This window comes from Notechis scutatus, chromosome 4, assembly GCF_049901735.1.
Source record: "Notechis scutatus isolate UNSWTSFEM ecotype Mainland chromosome 4, rNotScu1.2, whole genome shotgun sequence".
Taxonomy (NCBI): Eukaryota; Metazoa; Chordata; class Lepidosauria; order Squamata; family Elapidae; genus Notechis; species Notechis scutatus.
The window spans coordinates 123528548-123538939 of record NC_142012.1 but is presented as its reverse complement, the minus strand read 5'-3'; positions in this window follow the sequence as shown (position 1 = coordinate 123538939).

The following is a 10392-nucleotide window of genomic DNA, read 5'->3' as shown; positions in this document are numbered from 1 at the left end:
CAACTGAAAGCAGAGCGAGCGAGTTTTGTGGAGCAAAGCATGCTGGGAAATATTCTCCTGAGTGTCGTGGGCACTTTTTTTTTGTCCTAGAAATCTAGACTGTAGTAAACGGAAAATTCATTTCAAGTTTACAGTAACAGCCAATACAAAAATAAATTTTTTATATTGGTAGAGTTTTACCTATTTGGTGTACTGATGCATACAAAGAAAAAGAAGCGCGCTATTTGAAGAGATCTAAATGGTAGCTTACAATTTAGATTTGATATTTAGTATTCCTCTAGTTCGCACACAACTTCTCCGGTAAATAATTGCGGCCCATAGTTTATTAAATATACTCAATTTTCTAAATTAAAATTACCCTTTGATTAGGAGAGATGACGATATTTGAGTGGCAGCATAACGGAAACACATTTTTCTGCAATTTTCTTAACCCAAGTTATCAGTAACGGGTACAAAGAATGAAGGATGCGATGCCTTTGCGGGAATCAGCAGCGATCCTATGAGAGTTCCGAGTAAAGTAAGCGTGCACTGAGTTACGTGCGTAGCATATTACTTAACATTAAATTACCCACTTGTTCATTTAGGTTTGATGGGGCACAGCTGATTGGTTTGTTCCTGATCTTGACACAGATGTAGCTGTTAATAGGTCCCTGGTTACATTCTGTAACTTATCTACTATATTTTAAAATCTTCTCGCCTTTTGCTCAAAACGCTGCAGGCGACCTCTAATAATACGAGGACCGCAGAAAGCCAGTGTGGTTCAGCTCTGCTTAAGACGGGAGCCATTTTACACCGTCTGATGTTTTAGACGTGGACATCCATCCCACCATCCAATTCAAAGAGTAGCTGACAACATCACCATAGCCTGATTTTCCCGCGGTTAGCAGCCGGAAGTTAACACCCTCCCGCTTCGTTTCGCGGGCGCTTGGCTTCCATGAGGGCAGCTTCTGTGCGACGACAGCGTGGTGGTGATTGCAACTTCCTTGTAACTTTGCCAGGAAGGATTGCAGCAGTAGGTCGGCGGAATACCAGACATCAAGGTGCTTTGTTTAGCATTGCGCATTTTGAGTTCACCCTGTCAGCAACCGCTTGCTTGTTTCAATGGCAGGATTACGCCCCGGCAGCAGTTTGTGCTCTTCTGGTTTGTTATGCCTCGGATTTCAAACAGCAACAAGTGTTACAAGAGCCATGCTAAATGAATCATGTTCTGCTTAATCAGTTTGCTGGCAAAACCACAGTGAACGTCATTTGCACAACATATTAAACCAGCTCACTTCTGATCATGGTAACAAGGAGTACCAATATGCTTTTAAGTTTCTCCACTAGCATGCATCGAGTTCTGTGCCTCTTATATGTTTTTGTTTAATAGCAATAAAAAATAAATATGCTGCAAGACAAAGAGTGCAATTATAAGTGAAGTCTCTTATTTCCAAAAATCCCACACAGATATCAGATACATCTAAACATTAGCAGTGCTGAAAAAATATTGTCTGGAGTCATATCGCAAATACTCTTCTTCCTCACCCAAAGACTACAATAAGCTGACATGGTAGAACTGCAGTGGCCAAAGGGAGGTCTATGGATAAATTCCAAGTTTGCCCTCTGGTAATGAAGCTTATATAACAGCCTTATGGTGTTTTTTTTTGGTGTTTTTTTTTGTGATAAGAGAGCCAGTTCAGTGTAGCGGTTTACTGCATCAGGCTACAAACTGGGAACTGAGAATTCTAATCCTGCTTTAGGCACAAAGCCAGCTGGGTGGCCTTGAGCCATTCACTCTCTCTCAGGCCTAGAAAGGAGACAATGTCAAGCCATTTCTGAAATCTTGCCAAGAAAGGTGCAGAAACTTGTCCAGGCAGTCTCCAAGAATGAGACACTTAGAATTAAGCAGATTGAACAAGAACAACAAAAAACTCTTTGCAGCAACCATGAATAAGTAAGGAGTGTTCTCAAAATTCCACTTTTGCCCCAGTAATTCAGAAGTATTGGGGATCCCTGTGCAGACAAACTATAGTTTGCTTTACCATGTTGTGTGAATGCGAATTCTCTGAAGTTTTTGTAGCAAAAGATTAGCAGTACTTCCCAGGATGAGCACAGGGGCAACCTGCATTCTGCCTGAGCAAGAAGCCTTCAGAGCTTATTTCCACAGTTTCTAATTTCTTATGTCCTAGACCTAGAAAATATTAGAAGTGGGTAAACCAAGAGGGACTTGGTAACTGGGAATGTTGCCAGAGTGAGTTGTGATAGGAGGAGGGTAAGAGGAGACGGGGGAGTGGGGCAAAGGCAGTCAAGGCTCTGGACAAGGTCATTTTCAAGTTATTAACAGTAGAAAGATCTTGCAAATGTCCTTGAAAAATAAGCCGCTTCTTGAAAAGCATATGCAATCAGAAAAGGAGAAGGAGAAATGGTGTAAAATGTTACAGGGCTTTGCTTTTGTCAGACACAACAAAGTTTGGCTTTCTAGGAATCACCTTCCAAGGACGAAACTAGAAAAACAGCATGATGATTATGGGCTCTTCATTTCCATCATAAAATTGATTGGTAAAGGCATCAAAGTCTGAAGTTTTAACATGAATCTGTTATGAAGTTTCAAATTTAAAAATTTGAAGAGACAGTGAATGGAAAGCATATTTCAGGTAGTATTTGACTTACAGCTATTTATTTTGTGTCCATTCTAAGTTACAATGGCACTGGAAAATGTCAGTTATGACCACTTTTCATTTTTCACAGTCATTCACATAACCTTTTATAGGTTGGACTGTTTTTTCCTTTTGCATAAAGACAGGTGCAAAGAATGAATTAAGCAGATCCATGCTACCTGTCATGTCCTTGCCATCTTTTCCCATTAGTGAACCAATAGTTTTCTTTCACATGTTGAAAGAATTTAAAAAAATATATTTTGGGCATTTATTGCAAGTTTTTCACTTGCAACCATTCTGAGCCTTTCTCTTTCTTTTTCTTTCTTTCTCCCACCCTCTCCCTCTCCCCCTCCCTCCCTCCCTTATTTCTGAACTATCCATTCCCCTCAGAAAGATGCCTTTCATGTAGGTACCATAGACTGTGGTCTAGGAATCCAAAGTTCTCTTGATAGCACCATAGCACCACTAAGCCTGTAGTTTACTTCTAAAATCTGTTCCCTCATTGGATATTAACCCTTTGTTGAAAACACCAAATGAAAACATCACTTATATTCCCAACACTTTGAGCTTTCATGCCTAGCTGTTTATAGGTTTTTTGATATTGTTTTCAGGCCCTTTGTTTATCATTCATCCACAAAAAAGAGGAGAAAGGGATGATCATTTGTGGGCTTCTTTATTTTAGTAAGCCTCTCGTTCACAAACATACACTTTTTTCTCCCTTGGGAAAGTCTGGTCTACTTTCTGTTTTAATTCTGTTATTTTTATTATGACATTCTAAATAGCAAAAATTGTGGCAGGGTAAAAAATAAGCAAACAAATAAAACATGGTTGTATATGTATCTCATGAGAATTTTTCTAAGATATATGTAGATAAATATTTTTCTAAAGATTGTTTTTTGTAGTTCAGCAGATTTATGATTAGTATTTTTTATTTTATTCCTTTAATTTTTTGTATCTTTTATTATTTTATATACCAATATTTTTATGTGCCTAATAAGACATATCTGACTCTTATGAAATCTTTATATTCTATGACCCACTTGAGTGAAATAAAGTTATAGTAAGACTAATGTCCTTTCTGATGACAGAAATGGGTGTAGCTTTTTGCAGATTCTGTCTTTTCCTGCTTTTGTCTGTTTGTTTGTTTTTTGGGTTTTTTAAAAGCATGTGGCACATGTTAGCCAGGGATCACCCAGAGGCTGGCTGCCTCTGTGAAAGGAATTGCGGGGGGGCGGTGTTATCTTTACCTGCGGGACGCCTGAATGCAGGTAGGCAATTGGGGGAGGCTCCTTTCTTGTCCCTACATGGTTTATTTGCTCACGGAAATCGAGCTGCCGGCCCGTTGACCTCAGTGGTGCTCAGACCCAACATATTACCACGTCTATGTGTAGAGTATAGTTTGTCACCTACTTTTGCCACGTTCCAACAAAAGTACACGCTGGATCAATTTGAAGACCTGTTTAATCCAATATTCTATTTCCACAACAGCTAGTCAGATACCAATGGAAAATGTATTAAGACGACATAATATTATAACATCTTCCTACACAAATTTCCTAGCAATAGACACTAATATACATTGCTTATGAAAGCGGAGATAATACCTTTATCATCCATAAATTTGTTTACTCTCCTTTTCAGTCTGTCACATTTCTAATAAATATATTGCCAATGTATGATACGCTAACACCGATCGAAACAATCGTAAATTATATATGGTATACACGTTTGATGTACTCATAGCCATTTGCCATTGTTAGGCTAAGAAAAATGGGGACTTCCAGAAAGAAGTGCAGGTCCAACAGAGAGCCAGTTTGGTGTAGTGGTTAAGGCACCACACTAGAAGCCAGAAGACTGAGTTTTAGTCCCACCTTAAGCCTGAAAGCCAGCTGTGTGATTTTGGGCCAGTTACATTTTCTCAGCCCAACAGCAACAGAGCTGCTGTTATGGGGAAAATAGGAGGAGAAAGAAGCATTAGGTATGTTAGCTACCTTGAGTTATTAACTACAAAATAATAAAGGTGAGGAATAAATAAAACAAATAAATTATGATCTTTCATTAGATCACATCATGCTTATAACAGGAGACTTAAGAAAGTGAGAAACTGATTCTGTGTTACCATCAACATTTCTTGCACTTGAAGGGGGCAGCCTGTTTTCTCATTGAGGGAAGAGTTACACCATAGCTTACTTGCCTTCCAGTTCCTGCTTTTGTTTCAAAGGTTTTGGCTGGATTGGGCAAAAGATTTCAGTTGTCATAATCCTTTTGTGATAACATGAGTAGTTTTGCAGGGGAGAAAGATATGAAACCCTGGCAAACAGCACTATGGATGAGAAGCAAAATGTTCTTTGAGAAATGTGTACAAATTTAGGGATGGAACAAAGAAATTAGTTGGTGAGAAATTGCGTATTGATTGGCTGGCAATTTTCTATGTTCATATATTAATTAATGATGTAAGTGCTGATTGTTGATTCTCTGCATGAACATACATGCCTTGTCTTTGTACAGTCCCATTGTGCTAAATTTTTTACAATAATCAGAACAGTATCTAAACAATTTCAAATAGGCTGTAAACGGGAATAAGAAGGATTGGAGTACCCTGTAGCAAAAAGGTATGACTGAAATATTAAGAAAAACCCATTCCAAAGTGAACCAGAAATGAAAACCTCACTACAGTAGTTCAGTAGTGTTTGGTGGTCTATTCCCTGGTCAATTTTTATTGTTGATGATACATCCAAAGCTTTTGTGGACTTTTGACAAGTTTAGGGATTCATTCTAGAGCACATAATGTTGATTATTTAACCACATTTTCCTTTTTAAAAAAGTTTTACTACCATACAAAAATTAATGCATCCTTCATAAATACATGCCAGTTGCCAAATGTATGATTTTTCGCCATGTGGCCATGGAGCTGCTGCAACAGTTGTAAGTGTGAAAATTTGTCATGAGTCACTTTTTTCAGTGCTGTTGTAACTTTGAAAAGTCACTAAACAAATGATTTTAAGTTGAGGCCTACCTGTACTGGAAATTCACCTTGAATAATTAAGTTACCCATAGGGAATTAATGTGTACATATATGGAGGTGGAGTGTAAGGGAACTGCTCTCTGTACCTCCTACCTAAATTTTCTTCTACCTGAGTCATTAATAAAAATTAATCTAGGCATTTGAGTCATTAATAAAAGCATCTTATTGAATACCAAGGTTGGTCTGCTCAACCAGCACAGTTATTTTGTAGTTAGGCTATAATTTCTGAACCCAGATCATGGGTTATATTGCAGTTAGGGAATAACACATTTAATTCATAATCAACAGATATCATAGATTTTTGCTCACCAAACCCAAGGTCTGGTCTTAGTCTTCTGGACTTTTTATTTGTGAGTCAAGCAGTTAAACTCACAGTTATAATGCAACCTATATGGACACAAAATTTGCTCGAGTCTTTTCTTAATCATTTTTGGAATTACTTTTTTTTACTGCTTTCAAATATTAATAACTTTTGGAATTGCACGTTTTATGGCATTCATTCAGAGAGATTCCTTCAATTCTTTTTTTTTATTTTTTATTTTTTACAACAAACATACAAACAAAACATAAAAACATAAAACCCTCTTTCAATTATATACATGTCAGTTGGTTACAATCTTTTGTGCTACCCTTTTTTTAACCATTACTCACAAGTTATATAAATTTTCACCTTATCAATCTAGCTTGTGCTTATGTAATATCAATTATTAAATATTCATTTGACTAAACTATTTTTCCATCATTGTATATGAGATATTATAAATTTCATTATGGTTTAATCTTATACATTCATCCAATGGTTATATATTTTATATTGTATTCTACACTGCTCAAAAAAATAAAGGGAACATTTAAACAACACAATATAACTCCAAGTCAATCACACTTCTGTGAAATCAAACTGTCCACTTAGGTAGCAACACTGATTAACAATCAATTTCAGATGCTGTTGTGCAAATGGAATAGACAACAGGTGGAAAGCATAGGCAGTTAGCAAGACATCCCCAATAAAGGAGTGGTTCTGCAGGTGGTGACCACAGACCACTTCTCAGTTCCTATGCTTTCTGGCTGATGGTTTGGTCACGTTTGAATGCTGGCGGTGCTTTCAATCTACTGGTAGCATGAGACGGAGTCTACAACCCACACAAGTGGCTCAGGTAGTGCAGCTCATCCAGGATGGCACATCAATGTGAGCTGTGGCAAGAAGGTTTGCTGTGTCTGTCAGCGTAGTGTCCAGAGCATGGAGGCACTACCAGGAGACAGTCCAGTACATCAGGAGACGTGGAGGAGGCCGTAGGAGGGCAACAACCCAGCATCAGGACCGCTACCTCCGCCTTTGTGCAAGGAGGGACAGGAGGAGCACTGTCAGAGCCCTGCAAAATGACCTCCAGAGGGCCACAAATGTGCATCTGGCTGCTCAAACAGAAACAGACTACATGAGGGTGGTATGAGGGCCCGACATCCACAGGTGGGGGTTGTGCTTATAGCAGGACATTTGGCATTTGCCAGAGAACACCAAGATTGGCAAATTTGCCACTGGCGCCCTGTGCTCTTCACAGATGAAAGCAGGTTCACACTGAGCACATGTGACAGACGTGACAGGGTCTGGAGACGCCGTGGAGAATGTTCTTCTGCCTGCAACATCCTCCAGCATGACCGGTTTGGCAGTGGGTCAGTAATGGTGTGGGGTGACATTTCTTTAGAGGGCCACACAGCCCTCCATGTGCTCACCAGAGGTAGCCTGACTGCCATTAGGTACCGAGATGAGATCCTCAGACCCCTTGTGAGACCATATGCTGGTGCGGTTGGCCCTGGGTTCCTCCTAATGCAAGACAATGCTAGACCTCATGTGGCTGGAGTGTGTCAGCAGTTCCTGCAAGACGAAGGCATTGATGCTATGGACTGGCCCGCCTGTTTCCCAGACCTGAATCCAATTGAGCATATCTGGGACATCATGTCTCGCTCCATCCACCAACGCCACATTGCACCACAGACTGTCCAGGAGTTGGGGGATGCTTTAGTCCAGGTGTGGGAGGAGATCCCTCAGGAGACCATCTGCCACCTCATCAGGAGCATGCCCAGGCATTGTAGGGAGGTCATACAGGGACGTGGAGGCCACACACACTACTGAGCCTCATTTTGACTTGTTTTAAGGACATTACATCAAAGTTGGATCAGCCTGTCGTGTTTTTTTCCACTTTAATTTTGAGTGTAACTCCAAATCCAGACCTCCATGGGTTGCTAAATTTGATTTCCATTGATAATTTTTGTGTGATTTTGTTGTCAGCACATTCCACTATGTAATGAACAAAGTATTTAATAAGAATATTTCATTCATTCAGATCTAGGATGTTTTATTTTTGTGTTCCCTTTATTTTTTTGAGCAGTGTATATCAATCTATTAACTTTTATTGTAAGCCTTACTAATCTATTTCTTTACCATGTTTTTTTTAATCTAACCATTAATAAAATAAATCCAATATCATATAAAATTGTTTATCTTCTTGTTCTCTAATTTCAAATGTCAATTTACTCATTTCGGCACAGTCCATGATTTTCTTCATAATTTCCTCCTGCATAGGTATTTTTTCATTTTTCCAATTCTTAGCAAATACAATTCTAGCCACTGTTAAAACATTTACAATCAAATATTTCAATTCTTTAACAGCATATTTCCGGTATAATTCCCAATAAAAATATCTCAGGTTTAAAGTCTATGTGTTGTTTTACCATTTTTTCCAACCATGTGTGGATTATAGTCCAATATCTTTTTGCATCCGAGCATGTCCACCACATATGGTAATATGAACCAGATATCTGACGACATTTCCAACATTTATCCGATTTATTCTTGAACATCCTCGCGATTCTCATCGGGGGTACGTGCCACCTGTAAAACATCTTATACAAATTTTCTTTATATGCAGTTGACATTGTCATTTTATAATTTTGAGACCACAATTTTTGCCATTTATCTAGGTCAATCCCATATCCAAAATTTTTCCCCCACGCAATCATTGTTTGTTTCTTTTACTTGCTCTTCCTCTAATTTAAACTCCATCAAATGTCCATAAAGTTTTTTAATTACTTTTTCATCAGTACCTGTCAAAATTTTATCTAAATCAGTCAACTTGTCATAAATACCTTCGGTTTTTTTTCTTTATCAAATCTAGATTGTATTTGCAAATATGAAAACCAATTCATTTTTACACCTTGTTCTTCCAACGCTTGCATAGATTTAAATTCACTCTTTTCATTCAATATCTCACCATATCTGTTTGTTCCTTTTTATATATTATTGGATAGGAAAAAGCTTCAATAGTAGATAACCATAGTGGAATTTTTAAATAATATTGCTTTTTTATCTTCTCCCAGTTTAGAAACAATGCTTCTTGAATATAATGTCTTCTAAAATACCCCTGCGTTTTAGTTCCCTTATACCAGAGGAAGGCATGCCATCCCAGCAGCAAGTCATGTCCTTCTAAATTCAAAAGTCTAGTATTCCTTAGTGTTATCCACTCCTTTACCCACATCAAACTCATCGCAAAAGGGTGATTACAATATTGATTTTGGAAAATTATAAATGGGTAAAGGGACCAGATGGATTGGAAATAAGTTATTGAAAATAATTATAAGAATCCTCAAGAAAAAAACATAAGATGGGACTCAAAGATTGGATACTAGATGAAACTGTAAAGAACTACAGATTACAATTAAGGGAGAAGAACACTTAAGATCAACTTGCTAATGCAGAGTGAAGAAAAGTATCTTAGTATTGGAGGCATTGAAGGATATTTGTGAAAAATGGAGTCAGAAATTAATTTTAAAAATGTCTGCCATTAGAGACAGACTTTGTGTAAATGATGAGGAGCAAGAGGAGCAAGTTCTACCAGCCAAGACTGAAATAGATTTGAATGTGGATTTAAAAAGAACAGGCTACAAGAACAATATGGAAAATATGATATTTATTTATTCAATTTCTACACCTGCACAACTCAACCAAGTAACTCTGGGCGGCTTATAGCTCTAAAAAATTAAAAAAAAATTAAAACATTAAAAGAATACCCACAAAATAAATCCGCACAAACAACAGCAGTGATGATTAATCAACTAATAGTAAAGCCAAGTAACAAGGCCCTTAGCACATTCTGAGTCCCAGTTCTATGTAAATGACAAGTTTCAAAGCTTTGTGAAAGGCCAATAGGATTGGGGCCATTCCGATCCCCAAGGATGGAATATTCCATAAAGTAGGGGCTACAGCAGAAAAATCCTGTCTTCTATTCCCACTAGTTGATATTCTGGCTCATGAAAACTGCAATATGTCTAATCTATTGGATCAAACTGGATGGGTAGAAACTCTTGGAACAAGACATACTGGATATATAAACGAAACCAGCTGATTTTATTTTATTTTATTTATATATCAAGTTTGGAGACCATCCATCTCCCTCTAGGGAGCAACTGGCTAATGCACAATGAAAATGTAAAAATGTTATGGAATATAAATATTGTATTCCAGTATGAGGCAATTAAAACAGGAATAAAGTTGAAAAGACAGGTGAAGTGACTTCAAGGGGCTAATCAGCTCCATGGTTGCATGCTCCTTTGCGAGCTCCAAGCAAGTTGGCAGAGCCAGGTCTTCAGATGCTTCTTAACGATCAGATGAGAGGAGGTCCATCTAATCTCTTGGGGGGAAATATTCCAAAGGGCAGATGGTGGCAGAAAAAAACT